Source organism: Balaenoptera physalus (assembly GCF_965194825.1).
Source record: "Balaenoptera physalus genome assembly, chromosome: 2".
Taxonomy (NCBI): domain Eukaryota; kingdom Metazoa; phylum Chordata; class Mammalia; order Artiodactyla; family Balaenopteridae; genus Balaenoptera; species Balaenoptera physalus.
The window spans coordinates 33,567,576-33,589,285 of record NC_138883.1 but is presented as its reverse complement, the minus strand read 5'-3'; the positions used below and the strand labels follow the sequence as shown (position 1 = coordinate 33,589,285).

The 21,710-nt window shown below is 47.4% G+C and overlaps 2 long non-coding RNA genes across 3 annotated transcripts in view; one reads left to right on the top strand and one right to left on the bottom strand.

Moving 5' to 3' along the window:
* LOC309655956 overlaps positions 1–20,951 on the top strand; it is a 46,679-nt gene extending 25,728 nt beyond the window's left edge. For both annotated transcript variants that reach the window (XR_014261065.1, XR_014261066.1), the window contains exon 6: positions 8–20,951. This is a non-coding gene — a long non-coding RNA (uncharacterized lncRNA). The remainder of the gene's footprint in view (positions 1–7) is intronic.
* Positions 11,347–21,710, bottom strand: part of LOC309655967 — a 26,027-nt gene continuing 15,663 nt past the window's right edge. The window contains exon 3 of the long non-coding RNA XR_014261085.1: positions 11,347–11,446. This is a non-coding gene — a long non-coding RNA (uncharacterized lncRNA). The remainder of the gene's footprint in view (positions 11,447–21,710) is intronic.

Below are 21,710 nucleotides of genomic sequence, written 5' to 3'. Positions count from 1 at the left end.
TTCACAGATGGAGAAACTGAGGATCAGAGAAATTACTAACTTATCCAGAATCACACGTCTCCTTTGAGGCGGGAGAGAAGATGTGAAGCCCAGGCTGTCACTCCCTGCAAAACTGCACGAGCCGTCAAGAGAGAGAAGCATGAGGGAGGAAAGCTGGTGGGGTGGTCTCTCCTCCATAATGTGCCACGGAGCCCAGAACAAAGTCTGCTGCCGGTGGACGCGGCCGTGCTGCCTGGAGCGAGTGCGCGCAGAGAGCGGAGAGCCGGCAGGAAAAACGCTGCAGAACCAGCTGCAGAAGCAGAAGCCTGCGGAGCTTCTTTCCAGGGCCTTTTCCTCCAGGCCAGCCTGTTCCACTGGAAAAACAACCTCCCCTGCCTGGGGACTTGGGGCCGGCTGGGCCACCTTCTGGTCTGTCTTCATTCAGATCCCATTTCTCCCCTCCCCGGGAGGTGGGGGAGGGAGTCACACTGGGGAGGGCGAGGGTGAGGCTGAAGTCTTCATCTGTCCCCCTTTAAGCCAAGCAAAGAAAAATAGCCCTTTGCCAAGATCTTTCATCTCAGTCATTTACTCTCGCAGATGTTTTCTGCAATATAAACAAGAAGCAAAGAATGTTGGGGAGGAGAGGAGGGCGGGAGGAGAAGGAAGAGTGAATCGACAGCTTTGAAATCTGGGCCTGCGGAGGGCAGGAAGCAGGCCCTCGGCAGGGTCCCTACTGCCCTCAGAGAGTGGGCAACCTCGGGTCACTGCACCGGGCCAAGCGGAGGGTCACTTCCCAGGGTGTCTTTGAAAGGAGGCTCTAGAGAAGTGGCCCCTGGAGTGGGTGGTCTCCTCACACAGCCTCCCCGCTGCCTGGTACCTGACACATGCAAAGCAGCTTCTGGGGCCTCTGGGCTCCACCTGGAGCCGGGCTGCTGGGACACACACCTGCCCGCCTAGTGCTGCCCGCGCACTGGGCGAGGCCTGGGGGCAGGGATGCTCAGCCTGCTTCCAGCGGTTCTGTCAGCAAGAGCGACGGGAGGCAGGGGGACCCGCCAAGAGAACTGGGATTTGGTTGCACCAAGAGAGGAAGGAATCTTGGGCTGGATTGGGTTGGAGGAGCACATCGTACAGAGGATCAGGAAATAAACCCAGGAAGTCAGATGTCTCTAAACTCAAAATGCCATAGGATTCCTATTGATGTCAGTAGCTCTTAAACGAAACTCAGATGCCTAAGGGGGCTGGCAGGAACCCAGAGGAGTGAAGCTGGGTGGACTGCCATGACCCGGAGAAGGTCCGTCTAAAGAGGGCCAGCCGCAGCTCAGTGACAGCCGAACATTTAAGAGAGCCCAGAAATTCAGAGTAAAATCTCCGGGGTTGTTTTTTTTTCTAATATTTGCGGTGGTTTAAAACAAAACAACAACAACAAAACTCACTGTCGGCCTCATGAGACATGCATGCCTATGGGCAGTTTTAGTTTGTGAATCACGAGTCTGAGACATTTGCAGCATGTTGGTTGAATGAGTGGATGAATGAACGCTTTCTGTTTACTCCTCCTTCTCTTGACTTAAAGAGGTTTGTGAGAGGAAGGTTGAAAAAAAATCAAGCAGCGAGCTTTTATTGGGTGCCTACTGTCTCCCCAAGATAGAGCTAAACATCGTGATGGATTCAGAAAATCAGATGACCTGGTCCCAGCCCTCGAGGGTTTGCTCTGGGGTTGGGGAGACACAGTGACACAGGAAAGGAGACCCACCCTGACAGTACTTGCTTGTGTGGTACAGAATGTTCAGGGGATGGGGAGAAACCAGGCACCGCCTCCCAGACCTCAGCAAATGGGTGGCATACCCGCTCATTCAGGCTGATGGTGAATTCTAAAACTGGAAGGCTTCTCGCCCCACCCAGGACATTGAGAACCCTACAGAATCAGGACCCAGAAGCACAGAAACAGGAGGCCCTGCCTGCTAAGAAAAAGTGGCCGCCCTACTAGTGCCACCCACCTCCCCACCCCTACTGCCACCAAATTATGGGTAGGGTCTTCAAGGAAAAGTCATGGGCGGGGGGTGGAGAGGGGATGAGCCGAGCACAGGCCATGGAGGAAAGGCTGCCACTTAGGAAGGAGTGATAGGCAGGCCTGGTTCTCAGCAACCTTTGGGAAGGAAAGAGGACAGATTTCACATAAGGGCCCACGAGGTTTCTGGGCACCCATGGTTTCCTGCCAACGTCCGCAGCTTTGAGCTCCTTGCAAGGAAGAGAAGGAAAAGGGAACCAACTTTGGGTTGACCCCGGGCTCCACCCATATTAGCCCCTGTATGCCTCACAACGCGCTGCAGGGCAGAAGACAGGGCAGCAGGCTCCCTGAGGACAGGAACAGCGTGTGACCTCTGCTCACCTGCACGGGGCCCACACCCAAGAGCTGAGTGAATTGTCTGAAGTCTGCAAGCCAAACATGGCCAAGAGGAGACTCCAACCCAGGTCGGCCTGACCCCAAAGCCCAGGCTCTCTCCATTCCACTGGGGAAACCTGCATTCCCCAAGGTTCTCAAACAGTTACTGGGTGTGCTCCGTCATCAGTGATCACGGCTGATGGATTGTTGGTGGGAAGGAAGTACAGTTTGCAAACATTACTCATGCAGCCGGGCGTTTGGATTCACCAGAGATCCTTTAAAACAATACAGGCCTCCTTTTCACTCGGTGCCTCAGTGTCCTCTGCACCAACCCTTGGCTGGAACATCTCTAGGGAGAGAGCCCCACGAGCTCACGCCCCACTCTGACTGCCAGCAGGCTGAGCTCCGATCTGCCTCTCTTTAGGCTTCAGCCGCTGGGCACGGTGCTTGCTTTCTGCACAACACAGACAAGGCACCTTGAAGACCTCTCTCTTGTTGGCTCTCTTATCTGCCGCTCCTTTTCTTTCACACGTTCCTCATGAGATACTCTCTCAGACGCCCTCCCCCATCCCCAGGCCTCTCCCCAAATGCAGTACCATTTCTTTGTGCTTCTCCTTTCAAAGTGATGCTCCCTCTGGCCTTCCAGATGGGACGGACCAGTAAAGGGTCCAGTAAGAGAAATTCCTCCCTGTCCTCAATGCTCTTCTTCAGTTAATGTCACCTTAAATCACACCAGTTTTCTTGGTAAGCATGCAGGTTGACTCATCTCAAGCTTACCATCAACGTAAACCCACAAGTCTTTCACATCCTCCCATCGGAGATTTTGTAGCTCCATTTGTTTTGGCCCCAAAGTTCCAGATGTACCTTTAACCCTATTATTTTTCATCATATTATATTTAGCCAGAATTCATCCAATCTCCCTGTCAGGATTTGGGGAGATTTTAATTCTTTAATCCAAAGTATGAACTACTTCTAGCCACAAGTGGGTAAGCCTGATCTCTGATGGTTCTTCCTAGTCTCTGATGGAACTGTTGAAATGTAAGGGCTATGGGAGAGCTTTGGGACACTGCTGGGACCGTCTGTCCAGGCTGACATTCATCTATCTGTGTTTTAGGGCCAGTCACTCAGCACATCCCCAGCCGCTCTATTTATGCTGTCTTCCAGGCCTCATTTGTCCTCAAGAGTGCCATAGGTACCTGCTCTGCTGCCTACTGCAATGCCATAAACTCCCAGCTTAGGAATCCCATGCCCTCCCTAAAAGGGCAACTGGTAGACCATCTCTTTTCTTGGTGACTCCATGCTGATTCCTAATGGCCAGCATTTTCTTTCTCAAGTCTTTAGAAGACATTCCTTTACCTGTAGATGAAAGAGATTAGCCCTGAATCCCAAAGAAGAAGCTGCCCTCAGACAGCCAGGCTTGTTAGCTCATTGTGCTGGGCATGTCCATCTCTCCTCCAGATCCCCTCTCCGTCCTTCTCCCCCCACTCTGTGCCCCAGGAGGCTGACTTTGAGGACGGCATCACTGGGTGCCCTTGCCCTCTGGCTTCAGTCGGGTTCAGCAAATGAGAGGCACCAAGAGAGAGGAGGGTGGGGCAACGTCAGGGGTATGTAGCCCCCTGGTTTCTCTCTACCAGCCCCTACTTGGCTGTGTCCCTCTACTGTCCCTCTACCCAAGACCACAGCTCCTGTTGGGCAGCTCCCTCCTAAGGCACTTTCCCTCATGCCTCTCTCCCTCTGTCCATGCAGGCCCTCACTCCTGCCAGCCCTGGAAGGCTTCACCATGTCTTGTTAGTTTCCTTTAACCTTACTCAACCTGTAAGTACTCCCATTTCTAAATTCTCTTCAATTAACCCTTTGGAGTGTGCCATCTCTCTCCTGCCAGGATGCTGATGGATGCACTCCTATTCTGAATCATGTTGCCTAAAGACTTAGGACAACAGTGTTCAGGTATGTGGGGGGTTGTGTAGGTGTCGGTGAGAACAGCATAGTGGTTAAGTGCACAGAATTTGTTGTCTAACCAAATGGGGTTGAATTCTATCTCCACCATTTTCTGTTTTTGTGGCTATTTAGCTTCGTGAGCCTCTGCTTGCTCTTCTGTAAAATGGGAGCAGTAATCCCTCCTCACAATTTCATTGCAAGGACTTGATGAGATTATATTTGTAAAACACTGAGTTTAGCATCAAATTTTAGTGCATCACTCTATTAATGAGAGCTATCCTAGATTATATTAAGAGAAAATCCATCAACACCCATAGAGGGTGTTGCTTTGGCACTAGGATGAGCTAGCAGTTTGCCACGAGGTTTTACTAGTTATGGCTACAGGGGAATTTGGACCTCAGGTAATCTGCCCACACACTACAGGAGAAAGAAAACATAAACATTTTTGTTGTTGTTATTTTAGTAGCTGGAGAATCTGTCAGTTCTATTACTTATTTTCAAGAGAAGGTTTAGCAAAGAATACTCTAGGAGGCTGTTTTTTACATTCTATCTGAACCCCTTTCCTATCCCTTTTTTGGCATGATCTTAAAGTTCCCCCAACCACAAAGCACAATTTCTACGTGTTTAAGCTCCAGAAATGTGGCGTCCTTTCGCCTGCCCTTGCAGGGTTTCCTCCCACCCCATCCTCCCCCCAATGATGTTCTTACCAAAATAAGGCTCAGAAGAGAATCTCTTAACTCTGTCCAAAAGCTAAGCCCAAGAGAGGTCAAAGGTTCTCTGGTCAGTCACATTTCACCCAACTATTTTTAGCTGGCGTAGGGCGAAACAAGTTTCCCCAAAGATCTGGGCCCTGTGAAAGTTGGAAATTCTGCCAGGATGGAGGAATACAGCTCTCCCTTTTGGAAGAGAGAGAACAATTCCTTCCTTCATCGCCCCAGGGTATCCATTTGCTACCAACAAATCTTCCACCTGCTCTGTCTTGCTTGCATTTGATCACATTGGGTTGGTCTGCTTATTTGCTGTTCCAGCCCCAGCCTTTACCACTGAGCCTTTCCCATGGAGCTGTCAATGTGTCAACTCATCCTGTGGACCATCTCGTACCACGTTATCCTCCAGCTCCTGTGTTGGAAGCTTGCCGGGTTTCTGGAGTCTCAACCTGGACACACATCTTTTTCCAGCCAGTGCACCTCACTCCTTGTTTCTCTCTTCTGAGAGCCCCAAGCTCGGCCATGCCGCTCTGTCTTTTCAGCCCCTTACTCCCACATGGCTACATCAAGGGCAAGCATCTTCCTGCCCAGAGATATCTGCCCTTCCACATACTCCTACGTGACCTTCCACTCTCTGACCTCTGTTGCTGGAATCCCTTGAGTTAGAACACCAGAGATGTTTCCATGACTTTTAAGGCTTATATTGGCAAGGCATAAGGAGAAGGGAGTGAGGGACCAAGCTCAGAGTTTCTGCCTGACCCCAGATTGCTGCTGAGGGCAATGCCATGGGAAGGTGACCTCCCCACAGGCCCGGGTGCTATCCCAGTGGGATGACACCATTGGAGACTCAGTGTCAACTCTTCTGTTCCTCCACTCTTCAGGCAGGATACTGGGCAGATGGAAACTGAGTTTCAAGTTAAAGGATGTGGATAGAGCTCCATTCAGTGATTTATGGTCTAGGCCAGGGTTTTCAAAACTGTATAAAGAACTATTCCTGGCCAAGTTCCTTATTAGTCATATGTGTGAAATGGAAACATCACTTTGTCAGAAATATACTCCCCCCCACCTCCTCCCCAGCTATGTCTATAATCAAGTTCTGGAAATAGAGCTGGGTGTTGGGAAAGGGACTTAAGGGAAGGACACTTTACTAATAGAACTTGCATCACCCTGGCAGCGGCAGTTGCACCAAGCACTAATGGAAAGAGATCCTGGGGCAGTCAAAAAAAGGATAAAGCAACTTCGTGCTGGCCTTGCCCCCAGAGGTGCTTTTCCATAAATAAATAGATTACGAATGTTTAAGCTTTCTCATTTGTCATTTTTAACTATTCAGCATTCATCTACTCTTTTGGTACCCAAGCCCCCTTTTCTTCTTGGGGAACACCACCCTGTCCTCTGTTCTTGGTCCATGAGATTCCAGGGCAGCTCAAGATGAAGCACATGACCCAGGCCTAAGCCAATCAGTGGAGCCCGTTCTCCTGGGCATAGTGATTAGTTTAGGAACTGCCATCTGATCAAACAGATTCAATAAGATACCTTGAGGTTTTCCCTAGGATTTCTGGGAAAGAGACTCACTCTTTTCCCTTGAACCTCAAATCTGAGAGGTGTAGGGCTGGGAACTGCGGTTGTTTTTCTGTCATGTGAAAACTGAGTCTGAAGCCAACATAGCAGAGAGCAGAGCTGAGAGATGGAAAGTAATCAAGTCCTGACAACATATTCTTTTGGCCCTGAATCCAGTTGTGTCTGATGCTAGCCCTCAGGATCTTTTGGTTGCAGGGACCATTAGATTTCCTTTTCCTAAAGCAGTTTGAGGCAGATTTTCTGGCCCTATTTGACAGTTGTTTAAAAGGACATATATGATTTGAATGGAACTAAAAGAAAGGAGGCAGAGCCAGCACTAGGCCTGTAATTTGCAAGCACAATCTGTGGCTCAGGTGCACAGACAGAGGCTTATCACATGCTTTAATGTGAGGAGAACACACAAGGATGTACTCAGACAGGAAGAGGAAGAGCCCCAGACAGGAAGTTCCCCCAGCAAACACCACCTCTTTAGAATTGAAATTACTAAAACACCATACCATTTCTATTGAGTTTAGTCTGTGTTACACCCCACTTTGTGTATTTAACGCAATAGTAAATACTGCTACTTTAGTAAAACTCCCCCATTTATATCGTTACAACTTGTAATTCCCTATAATTTACTCCTTTTCCTTATGAATTAATAAAAATGTCTATTAATCCATGAAATGACTTCTAATTTAATCTGACTTCTCCCTCATTGTACTAATCGGAGTTCTTTAGAGAAACAGAACCAATGGGAGGTAGAGATAGAGATAGAAGACAAGAGAGAGAGAGTTTTTTCTTAATTGGCAGCAGGCAGCCTGGATTCAGGTAAGAGTTGATGTTACAGTCTTGAGTCCAAAGGTTGGACACTCAGGCAGAATTTCTATGTTGCAATTTGGAGACAGAATTCCTTCTTCTTCTTCAGGAAACCTTAGCCTTTGCTCTTAAGGCCTTCAACTGACTGGATGAGGCCCACCCACATTATGGAAGGTCATCTCCTTTATTTAAAATCAATTGATTGTAAATGTTAATCACATCCAAAAAATACCTTCACAGAAATATCTAGACTAGTGTTTGACCAGATAGCTGGGCACCACAGCCTAGCCAAGTTGACACATCAAATTAACCATCACACCCAGATTGAGCCAATATTTCCGGCTCATCCACATATCAGTGAGGGTTCAACTCTGGATTCTCAGGCCAATACCAAGGTGGACTCTACAAATAACTTCCTCCTGTCAAAGTTCTATTAGTTCCCAGCATAGAAAATCCATAATGATCACTCAGTTCAGTCTGGACTGAATGCTTTACTACTTCTGTTGCTGTTAAAGTATGTAAATTAGCTCTTATTTATTAAATCTCCCTTGGTTTACTTTTCACTGTTTGCAGAATTCCCTTCCTAACACCATCCCAGAAAAGCACTTGAGCCCTGCCCCATGGCCCCCCAGTGGCTGAGGATGTGACCACTGTGTCCTAGTTGAAGGCAACCCAGCCTTGGGGTGTTGGCATGAGGCACCTCCAGCAGGAGAAAGCATTTGCCTCATGAGTTCTGCCTGTAGGAGAGCCTCAAGTGAAGCAGACATGAAGAAGACATTTCACCTGGCCTGGGTCTGCTAGGGAAACTGACCTGTGGTTCTCCATAAGCACAAGTTACTACAAATCCCTGTGCTTTCAACCAAAGGGCCTCACCCTGCCTTCTGAAGGTCTAGGATACATCTACTTACACTATGAGCCACGTACTTATTTTTATTCTCTCCAGTTACCTGCTCTAGGTTCCATCTTGGCATCCAGACCTGCGTTATGCTCCAGGATGTATCCTTGAAGCAGCTACATTCCTACGCCAGGAGGGAACGGTGGTGGGCGATCAGCAGGCCCTGTCGGTCCACAGTATTGCTCTGCCTACAGCCTCGTACAAGGTTTTTCTGAGGATGTTCTTTAGCCTTTGGTGCTACGGCTGATGATACCAGGTCAAAGCCTCCAATGATGCCTGCTCATCCCAAATCTTACATTTCCCAGACTCCCTTGCAGTTAGGTCGAAGCTATGTGACTGATTCTGGCCAAAGAGACATGGACAGAAGTGATATCAGCCACTTTAAAGGCCCTTAAAAGCATCCCAGCAACCCTCCTGTTCTGTCTTCCCTGACTACAACAACCTTGATGTCACAAGTTTCAGATGGCGTAACAACTGAGATGTGAGGGTGTGTTTGTTACTGCAACACAGCCTTGCCCATGTAGACTAATGCAGAGCACAAGAAGGAGTGTTCCTCTGACCCATGGCCCTCCTCAGCTCAGGGAGCCATCTCACAGATGGGGGCTGTTCCCCACCATCTCTCCCAACCTCTGATGGAACAACCTTGGGCATCTGCTGCACTGATGGTAGCAAGTCAGGAGCAGCATCCTTGTGTCTACAGCTGCCTAGGATCTACTCTGTGCCCAAATCCCTACAGAAAGTCTCAAACTGGTGAAGTAATTGAACCACAGTAGGCTCTCCTGAAAAGGCTTTCACAGCTTTGAGCTCGGTTAGAAGGAAAGAAAGAGAGGACTTCAGGCCCTAAACCGTGTGGAATCCTTTCCATTTTAGTTGGAGATATCCTTGCTGGCGTTTAAAAACAGTCTTATCTGTTGAGAATTCATACAACTTAAAGTTCCTACATTACAGAAAGCCTACCAGGCCTGCCATGCCGTGTGACCCATGCATGTGGGTGGGGCTGCTTGGTATTTTCATACTGTTGGAAACAGTGGCCTTGTTGATCTCAGAGAGTCCCAGATTAAGCTGATTTCGCTATTTTTAATCTCTCCAGAAATAAGCAAAGAAGAGAGGCCTCATTGCAAACAGACTGAACTTTACATAGGAAATACGTAGGTCCCCCGGGGCACCTAGAAAGTGTCTGAAACCCTAACAGCCTCCCCTCCTCCCCGACTCCACGACTCCCCTCTCCAGAGCATGTAGGCCCTGCACCCAGGGAGGCCTGGTAGAGGCAGGAGGGGTTGGAATCAGGACTTCAGCTCTGGCCTTGGACTGCCCAAACCAGCCCAGCCAGCCCTTTAGGGGGGTGGGGGGGGGCGTGGTTTGCCTGAGAAACAGGAAGATATTTTGCCCACAACTTGAACCATGGCTTTGGGAAGGCTCTTTGTTCTCTCATCCCCATTATTTCGGGTTTTCTGGTCCTCCTCTACTCTGCGCTTGTCAAACTCCAGGCATGGGGAGGATTTCAAACAGCACCATCAAGCCTCACATACACACACACACACACACACACACACACACACACACACTGCAATCCCATTTGCCAGACAGCCCTGGGATTTGTGGCCAAGTATGGCCCATTAAGAGCATCTAACAGGTCACATGGCCCCCAGCCTTCCCCACAAACTCCAGTGCTAAAGCCCCAGCCAGAACCCTGGGCCTTGCTGGCAGCTGTGCCGCTGCGTCACTGTGGGAGGCGGGATGAGGCCCTGTAGCCTGCTGTGCCTCAGTTTCCCTGCCTGTCAGTTTGGACAACCATGACCACAGCTAATTCTGAATTGTCTGCCTGCTGGTGGGACCAAGCACTGGAGGGGGCTCAGATTTATGGCACGAAAGTCCCAGAATGAGTCAAAGAAGAGAGAGACCAAAATAGATCGGGAGCCGAGGGCCCAGAAAGGCAGCCAGAGAAGATTAGACACGCTGCAGAGAGAACCATCCCTATGACTTTATTGAGGGCTCTTGCTCATAAACAGCCAGTGTGTTATTTTAACTTCCACAGACCAGGCGGATCCTTGCCCAGGATGGGAAGTTTGGAATTGGAGCCATCCGTGGGCCCTGCTGCTGCTGAGGTCACCCCAGGAGCTGGGGCTCTTCCAAAGGAAATCAGCATGGGGCTCCAGTGCTTGGCGAAATGGCTGGACAGATGGACATCTCTGAGTGAGAAAGTCATGGTTCTGAGGCAGGGAGGAGTGGCAAGTGCCCCCCCTGCTGCACCTCTGCTGGTGGGAGCAAGTCTTTGTTTATGGGAAATTTCTGCTGAAAAGTCCTTCTTCCCTTACTTTTGCTTCTTGATCTCACGAATCCACGTAGAGGGCAGTGGGCCAGGAGCACAGACATGGAAAAGTCCGAGAACTGCTGCCATAGTTCCCATCCTTGGGAGTACCCCGTCCCCAGCCATCCCCAGCCGTGACTTTCCCTCTCACATCCTGACCTCACATCCTCTGTCTCATTACCGCATCCACCTGGCCCTCCCGGCCATTTGCTCCTTTTCATCTTCCCTTTCACGTGGAGAGCAGCGCTGGCAGGTGTCTTCCACCCTCATCTTCCCCTGGAGCTTCAGGCAAAAATGAAACGATTCAAGTTTGCCGGCAACGTTGTCCAAAGCCAGTCTTGTCCTTTTGTAGATAGGGGCTCACACATATCTCATTTCAGCTCTGAAGACCCTTTTTTCCCCTCTCACTGTCTGCTCTCAACCAGCCATCCATTTCCCGCTCATCTCTGCTGAAATGCTCCCAGCCAAGTCAAGCCAAGCCAAGCAGCTGTCTGTGGGCTCACAGACCCTCCAAGGATGAGGGTCTCTTCTGTGGCTACCAGATTGCACCCTGATGCCAGCCAGCTCCTGGCATCTGCCACTGGCCCTCCCAAGATGGTAGCCTGGGGAGACACAGCCCAAACCCTTGATCCAGTCTCTTCCCAGTCCAGCTCTGTTGGCAAAATGAAATTCCCTGATGAAGAAAAGTCAGCCTGGACTGCCCATGATGCACCTATGGTAACTGGGCAAACCACTTGTCCTGGGTTGGTCAGTGCTTGGGGGCTTACTAGTGGGCCAGTATAAGGAAGGAGGTAGGAGGAAGAAGTCCAGGGCAAGTGTCAGATCTGGGGACAAGCCATTCATTGCTGGCAACATGTCTTTATCTGGAAAACAGCACACAGGAACACAGTGAAAAAGAAGCTTTTAAAGCCCTCCATGATGTAACCCCACCCCACCACAGCTCCAGTCTGCTCTGAAGGCCTTCCCCCACCTGAATTCCACCTTGGCCAGACATACAAACCCACCCTACATCCTGCTTATTCCTGCTCTCTGTCCTTGCTCCTTCCATTCCCTTTGCTCACAATATCTATCTAGATTTTGCCCATCTTCTAAGGCCCTGTTCCAAGCCTGCCCTCGCCCCAAACCCCAACCCTTGGACAAACCTCAGAGAAGCCTGGAGCCCACACCCATCTCCTTCTCCACTCGTGGTACTTTTTTGTCCACTCTACACAGTTTACTTCTTCATGGATGGCCGTCCCATATGTCCTCTCTTTCAGATGTGTTGGCCTTTGTCTCCCTGTGTGTCCCCAATCTTGTCCCCAAATTCTTGTCCCAAGGACACCTCCCCAGTGCTCTGAACACTGTAGGGCCTTAGACAATACTTACGGATTTGATTGGTTATCCAAAAAGGAATTTAAGTGATCAGAAAGATACATCAGCTGGAAGAATGATAGAATATTCAGTGAAACTGAGTGTGGGTCCAGGTGGTCCTGCTTAGGGGAAGTGGTGTAATGGGTTTCCCTTTCTAGGCTGACCTCTGATAGTCCTAGGATCCCACAGAGGCCCATGGAAGGTGGTGGTTGGGTGAACCGTGTTCTGCAACCCAAGGGCACCATAAATGCAAAGGAGAGAGCTGAGCAATGTTAGCTTCACAACTCCAGGTGATGAGAACGGTATTTATAGACTCAGTGACATGTTTGAAGCAGTGAGTCCCAGAGGCTAATATTTCAAGCTGGACATCCTGAGACCCTGACGTTCTGTTTTTATTCTCCTCCCCATCCTTCCCTCCTGTAGCCCCTGGAACTTTCCATGCAGTTTGGACAAGAGCATGAAACCTCTATTGTTTCTCAATCCTTACTAGTGCTAGGGAAGGATTGAAAAACTGCTTTGTGGAAGGATGATTGGTGATGAGTGGAAAACATTCTGAGGCCTCAAAATGACATTTGCCATTACACCGAAACTTCCAGCAGAGAATGTCAAATTTCTAGGCAGAGAGGAAGGCCTATCTGCCCTCAGAGAACTCCAAGGGCAACGGGGCTGGGAGTAGGAACAGTAAGTCCTTGTTTGCAGATGAACCCATCGGAGCCCAGAGGGTCCAGAATGTCTAGAGCCACCTATTTAAGAATTTTCTTTCTCTCAAGACCATTTTTATACTGGATAAAATTTCCAGAGGAAAATCTATAAACAGAGGGTGGGAACCTAAAACTACTATTTATATGGCCCAGAATACAAATGGAGAAATCAGTGTTTTCCCTCATAGCAATCTAGAAAGTACTAGCCAAAGAACAAATTACAAACAGCTACACAAGCATTAGGGAAGTCCCATAGATCATAGGGGATGGAAAATAACCATGAGATCATCATGCTCGTCTCCCCAGGGGCCTGGACAGCCAGAATGCAGCTTCACCACCCCCCTTCGGAGAGTGTTTCACCTTTCTCTTGCTTTGGACTGTGAAAAGAGTTCCGGATTCATCGTCCGTACATTCCCCCACCCCCATCCCCAGACAGGCAGCACCTACAAAACAGAGCTCCTCATGCTTGGAAATTAAGTCCAGAACATTCTCGACTGTGTGGTTTTTTCGTTGTTTGTAAACAATGCTGGATGCTCACCCCCCCGTGTTGACCAGCACTACGGACCAGCCAGATCTGGCCAAATTGAAACATCAGATCCTGCTTAGACTTCAGAGTCTAAGCCCGACTTTTAGAAGCGAGCCAACAGGAAAAAAGTTGTACCTGTTTTCATGCCAAGAAAAGCTGATATCCGGCAACGTGGTAAATATATAACCCTGTTGTATGTTATATATGAAAGTCATTAAGAGAGTGTATCCTAAGAGTTCTCAACACAAGGAAAACAATTTTTTTCTATTTCTTTTTTTCGTATCTATGTGAGTTGCTGGATGTTCTCTAAACTTACTGTGATAATCGTTTCATGATGTCTGTAAGTCAAGTCATTATGCTGCACACCTTAAACTTACACAGTGCTGTGTGTCAATTGTATCTCAATAAAACTGGAAGGGAAAAAATCTAGTCAATACTTATCCTCTAAATTTAGGTTAGTCGAAGGATAAAGATGGATTTACTGGTGATGATGATGGAGGGATAGGAAGCATACGAGTTCTGCTTTCTTCTCTTTTAAATGAAAAAACAATGTACAGTTGCCAAGAACAAACACAAACTGCACAAAGAAACAAACAAAAAACATTATATAAGTGGAGGAAAAAAGAAAAAGAAACGCAAATATCCTGTACCCAGAAAACAAACAAAAATAATGCTCTAAAAATAACTTGAAAACTTTTGTTTTCACCAATGCAAAACACACATACACATACATGTGCACACACTTTTTTCCCCTCCTAATTACAAAAATAATAAATGCCCAATGCAGAAAACTTGGAAAATACAGAAAAAACACAACTGGAAAACTATTGATAGTATTTTGTTGTATTACTTTCCAGTATTTCTTCATGAATAGTCACCTATATATGAATAGTATAATATATACCAATGCATAGTATATAGTATATTGTACGTAATATATATTATATTATGCTATATTATATATTACATAATATATAATTATATAAATGAAGAGGGATATAGAATTCTTTACATGTAAAATATTCATTCATTCATATATATTCTTATATGTTTATATAAAATTTCACATAAAATGTTAAGAAATTCTCAATTTTGTTTTTTTATTTTTACTCTTAGGTAACATATGTTAATTATAGAAAAATCGGAAACATGCTTGAGCCGAAAGAAAGAGGCGAAAATTATGTCTATTCCTCCCATTCAAGAAAGACCACTTTCGTTTGCTGTGTGCCCTTCCCATTTATTTTAAATATATATTCGTAAGCATGAAATGATATGTCAAATTATACAGATGTAGCATCATGATACTTGTTTGATTTCGTAGGTATGCTGGGGCAATACCAATGAACATCTTAAGCTGTTGTATTTTCCTTTCCCTGGGAGTCACCTTGTGCTATGGCTTCTTCTTGTGGAGGGGACACCGTCTGTGACGATGGGCCACTGCCCGGCCTCCAGGGTCCACGCTGACTCTTGAGGAATCCTAAATTTTAAAGGCTTCCTTTTCCATTACAAGAGCAGAGCCAGGAGGTCTGATAACGGAACTTACTGTAAGCTACAGTGCAGAAAAGATGGTAGGCAACCTGACGGAAGTTCCCGCAGGCGGGAGGGGACCGCAGAAAGCTCTTTCGGGTCAGGAGGAGAGGCAGAGGAGGGAGAGGAAGAGGGGCAGCAGTTAGACTAGCCAGGCCTTTCCTGCCCCCCTTCCTTGACATCTTATCTTGAGGACTGGGGTGTTTTCAACATCTAGAGGGAGTTTGGGGGGATCTAAAAACATCTGAGTCAGGCCTTGCTTTTCTGAGATATCGCTTGAGGAGATTTCAAGTCTCTTGGGTTCACCTGGCACCGATCCCGCACAGGGCCATAGGATGGGTAAGATGTGACAGCAGGAAGTGGCGTAGGTCTTGGCACATTGGCATGAGTCTCACAGCTCGCTTGGGTGTCTCAGGGATTCCGGATTCCCTTGCAGGCCCAGCACAGTAGCAGAAGCACTGAGAAAAGGCCTGGAGTTGGGACCAAGAGGCCCCAGTTATCTCAACCTTCCACCTTAAGTCAAGGGAGGAGGTGTGTGGTGAATACACTAACTTTCAAATACAGTTCAATTTAAGGGCCATTTATTGAGTTCCCACCTTACACAAGAAAGGCAAAGATGAGACTTCCCCTCAACGAGCTCAGTATTTGGAGAGTTGAATTTTTTCTATACCACTGTGGTACACACGTTACTAAAAGTCAGATTAAGGCAGGTGCTGGGGGAGCCCAGATATGGGACCAATTCCACAGATGCTCTGCTACTGCATTGGGCCATCAGCCTCTGAGAGGCTAGCCCAGGCATTGTCCCCTCATCCTGTTTCTATGACCTTTGTCTTCTCCCCTACCCTCCCTGAGCCCAGCCTCATCACCTTCTCAGTCCTCCATCCCAACCTGTTTTAGGCAACTTCTCTTCCACCCCTGCTTCCATGAGTCTTGGGGTGTTCATGGCAGTAGCAATCTAGGGCAGATAGGGCCAGGCCCTGAGGCTATGGTGAGAAAGTCGCGGAAATGGGACCAGAATAATAACTGGGGTAGAAAATGGATAATAATAATTAATATTATGATTCATCACTTATAATTAGTCTTACTATGTGCAAGGCACTGGTTGGAGTGCTTTTCATGTAAATTTTGAATTCATACATTTGTGTTAACTCATACATTAACTCATAAGTGAGTTACCATCTAAGTGACATACCATCTATGTGACAACCTATAAGGGAAGTGTGACTGGGAGTCCTCCTCTTAGGGATAAGAAAACATAGGCACAGACAGGTTAAAGTGACTTACCCAGGGTCACAGAGCTAGTAAGTGAAAGGTAGCACCCCATCCTGGCAGGCCGGCTCTAGATCCTCACAGTAGATGACAGTTGGGGACACCGAAGTCTCTGAGCTATAACAAGGGACATGGCTGCATGTAGTTTGGGAAGGCAGGCTGTCACAAAGAGGTCCCCCCAAATCTAAAACTATCCTTAAGCTTCTGGGAGATCTCCCAGTAAGAAGGGGGTTTAGGGTGCCTGTGGCTCCTCTTTGGCAGCTCTGGAAACTGAGACCTGGGGAGGTTAGGGCTGCATGGCCCACAGTTGCAGAGGCAGCTGCAAGAGAGTGGAGTTTGCACCTGCGATGCACACTATCGGGGTAGAGCCAGCATCCAGGGAGGCATACGTGTCCACACCTGCACAGGCACTTCTGGGGCAAGGCAGGAGTGGCGAGCCCCCCACTGAGGAATGAAGCCAGGGAAGGCGCCCTTTGTCTCGCTCCAGAGTGCTTTGTGGGTGTTCTCCCATGTGCTTGGCACCTGAGCTGCACTGATTGGCTGACAAGCCTCTCTGCCCAGCATCCAGGGACTGTGTCTCCGCTTGCCGGCAGGCCAGCGGGAGGTCAGCATCCACCAGAGGAGCCCGGTTTTTCTTGCAGAGGCACATCAGCCCAGCTGGCTTGCTGCAGTGAGTGGTTCCCCCGGGCACCTGGAGCCAGAGGCCCCAGGGGTTCATAACAGATGGGCCTGTGGGACCGGCCACGTCCTTTCAATGCTTTATCTCATTCAGCTTTGGCAGTGACCCGGTGGAGGAGCCAGGCATGCTCCTCTCAGTGTCACAGATGAGGAAACCGAGGCTTAAGGTCAAAGCTAGAAAATGACGTTTCGGGAACCTCAAATGAAATCTCCTGGCCCCTGTAACAAACCGTCTTCATATATATCTTCACATATACCATACTGTCCTGAGCACCCACAGCGTTTAAAACACCAAGCAGAACAGGGATCTTTGGGCCTAAATCAGCCTGGTGCTGGGACCCAGTTCGGGGGGCAGACTTAGGCCTCCTAAGTGGCAGGTCCTTTACACTTATTATCTTATTTAAACCAACCGTTGCTGCAAACTTGTGAACTAGGCATTATCGTCCCCATTTGGTAAGTTAAAAACAAACAAGACTTCAAAAGGTAAAGTAACTTTACCAAAGTTACATAAATGATAAGGTTGGATTTTTAACCCAGGTATGTCTGACCCCAAAGTCTGTGCTATTTCTCTTTCTCCATCAAGTATCGATACAAGCTTAGCCATTTATGTAGAAAGAGAAACCTTGGGCCAATAACTTAACCACCCGTAGCCTCGGTTTCCCATCTGTAAAATGGGTATGATGCTGATAGCTCACTTACCTATCTACCTCACAGTTCTGTTCCGGTGGTCACATGAGCCCATGAATAGGAAAGACCTTTAGAACTTTAAGTCACTGTGAATAAATGGTATTAATCCTCACCTTGAACTTAGAAGTTATTATGGCTTTCTACTATCTAACCTTGTTGGTATCCAGTGGTACACTTCAATTTAGCCCATCTAATTTATTTTCCACATTCCTGTTCTGATGGGCTAGTCTCTGCTGCTGGCTCTAAATTGTATCATCAGTGTTGTTCTCTACCCAGCAGTTAGTATCACCTCTTCCACACTGTCCCTCAGACATGCCCCTTACTACTCAGTTGTAGATGTTCTGCAATGATCTTTCTTCTGGGACCCCAAGGGAGCAATCCAGATGCACTCTTTTCTAGTCGTGTGATGGTCAACGTTTACCAACTGGCTTCCCACGTGTAGGACTGACATGAATGTTCATTGATAATTGCATTTACAATCATAAGTAAGTCAAAAGTGAAACAATAAAGATGGATTCCAGAACTTCACTCATTTGTCAACATCAGGAGCGACTTCTTTGCTGAATTTGATAGTTATTTTTGAGTACTGGAAGAATATGACCTTGATTTGTTGTGTCATTCACAAAGTCATTGCTACAGATGCAGCACACTTTTATGTTTAATCTGCCTTATTAACATTTTCTCTATCACTTTCTTAAGTCTAGACAATCAACAAAACAATAAATCAAGCCCCAATTTGTAGAGTGTGCCAGTTTCTGTGGTGCAAAGAGTCTCACCATGGCTAATTCCCAACTACCCAATGTGATGTTACTGAATGTGAAATTAGGAAGAGGAGCATAGGGACATAGCACTATGTAGTATTCCCACTATATTGATGTAATAGCAAGTAACTCAAGAGCGTAGGTAATAGCAAAGGGTAGCGAAATAATTAGGATGCAATCTGTTTTTTACTATTGATTACCTTTGTTTTTAATATCATTTACTTAATTATAAGTTTATATAATTTAATTTGCCATAATGGCTGTGTTGAACAAGCAGCTTGCAAAATTCCTGAAAATCTAACAATCAGCTAACGCAAGCCAGCTCCAGCACACCACTGTCCCTTCCCTCCTTCTTTTTAGTTTCTATGGGCCTCATGCCATCTGATGGCCACACCCTTCATTAAAAAGCTCCAGCTAGACCAGGTCCACAGGAATCAAGAGAAAATTATCCAATGCTCAGCTTCCCCAAATAAGCAATGTCAACGGCTTCAGTCCAGTGGAGTGACTTAATGATCTGTTTCCTTCAATAAACTGTGATTTCTGAACTTAATTCAGATACCTGAGCATCACCGTAAGCTGAGAATGAGGCCTGAAGGCGTTCATGATGTAATATACTAGGTTTAAACTTGGCAAGCGGATGACATTGTGACAAATGGATTTTCTTAGGCCGATTTTAGGAGTCTGGGGTGTTTTTTTAAGAGTTAAGCCAAGGCAAAAAATAACCCTTGCAACACATCACTTCACAGCTGGTCGGCCTGGGAGGAGCTATTCTGGGATATCCAAGCTAAGGTGCCTCTTTAAACTCCAGGCAAACTGGAATCAGGATGTGGGGTTTCTATTCTTGTCTGTGTCAAGGACTTGCTGTGAAATCCCTCTCCAGTTAGTGCCCTGGCTGGTGCCTCAGTTTACCCTCTGGTGAAATCAAGTCAACTGCCTTAGCTGAGGTCATTAGACTTGAGCTCTGGGGAGTGAAAAACATCGTTGCTAGGGCTGCCAGAGGGTTTGGAGCATCCACTTAAGGCTTTCTTCATCAGTGGAGACTCTAGGAGGAGCTCAGTTTTAGATGAAATCTTCTAAGAGACGACAAATGAGCAGGGTCTAACAGAGAGGAACAGGAAAAGCAGTAGAAGGTAAAGGAGGAGGTGGGCCTCCAAATGACATCCAGGGAAAATGTTGGGCCGGGAGCTAGAGGAACCTGGGCCCCATGTTCACTTCTCTAGGACAGAGTGCATGCAAAGGGTGAGTTAGTTACAGAAGAAAAAGCAGGCGAGATGGATTTAGTGGTACCTTTTGTTTGGGTTTGATGAGATAGTTTCCTGGGTAGAAAAGGAATGTGATCAAAGTTATAATTCTGAGACCTGCGTGGAAGACGACCAGGGAGCAGGTAAACTTGAAGGCAATACCATCCTGGAAAACACCCCTGGAACTGTGTCCTGGGCTGCTGTGTAAATAACCTCTCTCCTGTTCATCACCTAGCATCGTAGTTCTCAGAGAACAAGACTGTCTCCTCGGGGCTTCCCTGGTGGCGCAGTGGTTAAGAATCTGCCTGCCAATGCAGGGGACACGGGTTCGAGCCCTGGTCTGGGAAGATCCCACATGCCGCAGAGCAACTAGGCCCGTGAGCCACACCTACCGAGCCTGCGCGTCTGGAGCCTGTGCTCTGCAACAAGAGAGGCCGCGATAGTGAGAGACCCGCGCACCGTGATGAAGAGTGGCCCCCACTTGCCACAACTAGAGAAAGCCCTCGCACAGAAACGAAGACCCAACACAGCCATAAATACATACATACATACATACATACATACATACATACATAAATAAAATTAAAAAAAAAAAAAAAGACTGTCTCCTCTGTTGAGAGCTTGATCCGGCCCTTTGGATGAGGAAGCATTATGAGTGATCGCTGTGTACTTCTGTCCAGTTCTCCCCATGCCTTGGACTTCTACCATCTCACTCTTCTTGCCAGCAACCTAGAGAAGGGCCACTATCCTAATTTTAACATAGGAGCAACTGAGACTTACACTAAGTGACTTGCCCCAGATCACACTGAGGCTCAACCCATCACTCAGTGGCCGCAAATCTTGCAACTCATCCACACCAAGCTGTCTCTACCAAACCTAACTAGCTAGTCAGCTTTTCCCATCCACAGGCCAGACACATTTTGAAATAAAAAGCCGACTGATCTCTAGAAAAACTGAAAGGCCAGTTCCAGTTGTCAAACACTACAAGCTAGAGAGTTTCTTCCAAAAGTTCTATGGGAAGCCTGAGGATTCTGAATTCCAAAGCCATCCGAATGTGGATTTCCTCTATAAAGAGACCGTCCCTCCCCGTGAAGAACATACCCTTCTCCATGAAGCTAGTTCCATGTTTCCTAATAACTTTTGCTTACACCACAAAATTGTCATAGATTATGGAAACACAAAGGCCTTGGAAAAAAAAATGTCCCGAGGCCCCTGGAAGTCATTATTTTTTCCTTTAGCAATTGCTGAGTTAAGCAGTAAAAATATGGTTTCCATCTTGCACCCTTCCCACTCGCCGCACACACACACACACACACACACACACTCACACACACACACACACACTCACACAGATGATCTGCTGGACATATGTTCAGAAGAAAGCAGGGACATGGGGGTGGGAGAAGATTCACATGCCGTGAGTCAAGAGCTCGAACATTTGAAAAGAAGAAGTGGGAGAGGGCGGGGAGTTTGCAGCCCTGGAAATGGACTATCCAAAGGATTTATTGCTTTTGAGTATCTCACAAGGCATTTTTTTTTTATAAAAATCTGTAACTTATGGCTTTTTTTTTTTTTTTTTTTTTTTGTATAGGGCAGTAAACAAGAGCTCTGAAAGGGGAAGGAAGCCAGGAGAAAGCCAGCTCCATTAGTCACGCAGCTGCATATCCTGTCACAAAGAACCCCAGTTGAGTAATCGCCCAAAATATGCCTGTTATTTTTTTTCTGTCAGAAAAAAATGGGGCCTGCCAAAATGTACTGTAAAAAAAAAAGGGAAAAAAATCTGGTCTCTCAGCCCCAGAGGGGGAAAGGAAAAGAAAGAAGAAACAGGCGTAACTACTCAGCACTCTTCTAACCCCTTTTCCAACTTATCTTTAAAAGAAAAAGCCTTCAGACTCTTCACAGCGATGGAGCCAGCTTGAAAAAAGCTGGCTCTGTGAGATGTTCCAGGTCTCAGAGTCTATGCAGTTACATGGTGCCGAGAGCTCAGTAAGAAGAGGGAAGGTAAGAGAGACGAGGAGGAGGAGGACAGGCCCAGGGGGAGAGGAGAAATGAACAGGCAATGGACAGGGAGATTGAACCAGGCCTCTGATAGACTAAGTGGGTGAGCTAAGTGTCCCACAGGGAACCTGTGGCAGCCCATACCAGTTTCGTGAGCATGGCATGGGCCCAGCTAGTGGCCAAGCATGCTTCATAAGCTTTTCTGATGGCCTCAGCGAAACCACCATTGTCTCCGGCCTCCACCATGCCCTAGGCTGTTTGGGCCACAGAATGAACAATAAGAATTTGTGTAGCAGGACATCTGACTCTGGGGAAGTCTGAAGAACAGGAGCTGGGGAAGGACCAGAACTGCCTACAATCTCAGGAATTTTCCCGGATTGGCTTTTCAA